Below are 2,415 nucleotides of genomic sequence, written 5' to 3'. Positions count from 1 at the left end.
TTCTTTTCCTTCTAGACTTGACTGCTGCCTTTGACACTGTGGATCACTGCATTCTGTTGAATCGTCTTCAGCAGTTAGTGGGCATTGGTGGAAGCYCCCTGGACTGGTTTAGGTCATATTTGGCAGACAGGACTATGTCTGTTGGGCTTGGGGCTTGTAAATCCTCTACTGTTCCATTCTTATATGGGGTTCCACAGGGTTCGGTACTGAGTCCCCTGCTTTTCTCCTTGTATATGCTTCCCTTTGGGTCTGTCCTCAGAAAACATGGTGTCGCTTTTCATTGTTATGCTGATGACAGCCAGAAATACGTCTCTTTGCAGAAAAGTGATGCTTGTTATCTTAAAACCTTGCTGCCATGTCTTGATGATGTTAAAGCTTGGTTGACCCTGAYCTTTTTGAGTTTTAATAAGAAGAAAACAGAGGTGATTGTGTTTGCCCCTAGCAGCTCCTGTGTGTCCCCCCTGTTGATTTGGGTCCCTTGGTAGGCTATGCAAAGTCTACTGTCACTAATTTGGGTTTTAAGATGGATAGTAACTTTAAGATGGACAGCCAAGTTAGTGCTGTAGTGAAGTTCAGTTTTTTCCACCTCAGACAGCTTGCAAAGTTGAAGCCTTTTCTCTCGCACCAGCACTTTGAAACAGTAATCCATGCCTTCATCACCTCTCAGCTGGATTACTGTAATGCACTTTATGTTGGAGTTAGCCAGRCTTACCTTGCACGGCTCCAGTTGGTTCAGAATGCTGCTGCTCGTTTGCTAACTGGAACACGTAAGAGGGAGCACATTACACCCATTCTGGCTTCCCTCCACTGACTGCCTGTGCATTTTTGAGTTCGTTTTAAGGTTCTTTTATTTGTTTTTAAATCTTTACATGGCCTTGCCCCATCTTACCTCTCCAAGCTTCTCCACCCCTATGCCCCTGCACAGTATCTCCGGTCAGCCGATCAGTTGCGCCTTAAAATATCCAGAGCAAAGTGAACCCTCAGAGGGGATCAAGCATTTTCAGTTGCTGCTACGAAGCTCTGGAACGAACTACCCCTACCCGTCAGGCAGACATCCTCGTTGCCTGTTTTTAAAACTAATCTTAAAACTTATTTTTATTCACTGGCTTTTAACACAGTTTGAGATAATGGTCTGTTTTAGCTGTTTTTTGCTTGTTTTTAATGTTTGAGTGTTTTTAGTGTTGATTTGTTTTATTGTTTTCGACCCCTCATGTACAGCACTTAATGTCAGCGGCCGCTGTTTTAAAGCGCTGTATAAATAAAGTTGATTTGATTTGGATGGTTGTTTACAGCGCACGTAATTTCCAGTCAGCTTCAWAGCTTAGCCTCCTTCACAGTGGAGCTCTACATACATCACAGCCAAACGTTAGTGATTGGGTAAAATCAGATCCAATCATTTTAAACTTTAACAGAGTCCACGCCTCCAGCAAGAAATCACTTCATAATAGCAGAAAGTCCATCTGTACAGTTTTTACCAGACTTTTCGAAGAGGTCTGCCAAGATAGGTACAAAGTAGTGGACGTAAATCACATTTTGTGTACATCCTACTGTATCATTTTGAATGTCAACGACACAAAGAAAGCCCTGATTGTCAGAAAGTGGTCCTCCTTAATGAGGCCTGGTCCTGAACAGTCAGAATTCAGTCAGGCTGGATTACAACTTGGAGACAGAACAGTGCAGCTCTTTGATCTGTCACCTCTTAGCAGGAAGGTTGCAGGACCACCAGGGAGTTGTCCAGGTGTCTCTGAGGTCGACTTGGAGACCTGCTGGAACCAGGCATCAGTTATCTTGTGAACTGGAAAGGAAAAGCAGGTAAAAAAAGACTAAATGGTAATTTTTAGTCACTAACTTGTGTCCAATACTTAAGTGAGCTACTACACTTAAAACCCTGCTTTAAAGGAGCAATAGGTTCTGCTTTTAAATGTGTTCAGCAACAAAAACACATTTAGTTGGGTTGAATTACTGAAGCAGATTCTCCCAAGAAGATACTTTGAGCTGAAACCCGCAGGATCAATAACTTTCTCATGAAATGCTCTATCCCTGAAGGAATACAGGCTCTGAAGTCAGAAGATAGATAGTAAAAGAAGTGTGTGCTCCCGCCACAGATTCATTTAGAACACTGATATCTAAGGAGTATGAATACTTTCTGCAGTTTAATCTTTGTCCTGCTTTTCCCTGATAAACTATCACACACAAAACACAGTGCCCTGTTAGTGTCTGACYTTCAGGGAGGAGGTTTGGGTGACGAGATGTTTGCAGAGAAGCTTTAGAGAACCGGCAAATATAAATCTGTCAGACAAACAAAGAAGACGGAGCAGATGGAGGCTTTATCACACCTATCTCCCAGAATAACCAGTTTCAAGCTCACATCCACACAGTGTTGTGATCACAACACACACACACACACACACACAC

Source organism: Austrofundulus limnaeus, unplaced genomic scaffold (assembly GCF_001266775.1).
Source record: "Austrofundulus limnaeus strain Quisiro unplaced genomic scaffold, Austrofundulus_limnaeus-1.0 Scaffold390, whole genome shotgun sequence".
In the NCBI taxonomy this organism is placed as follows: Eukaryota; Metazoa; Chordata; class Actinopteri; order Cyprinodontiformes; family Rivulidae; genus Austrofundulus; species Austrofundulus limnaeus.
Note: the sequence above shows the minus strand (reverse complement) of the source record.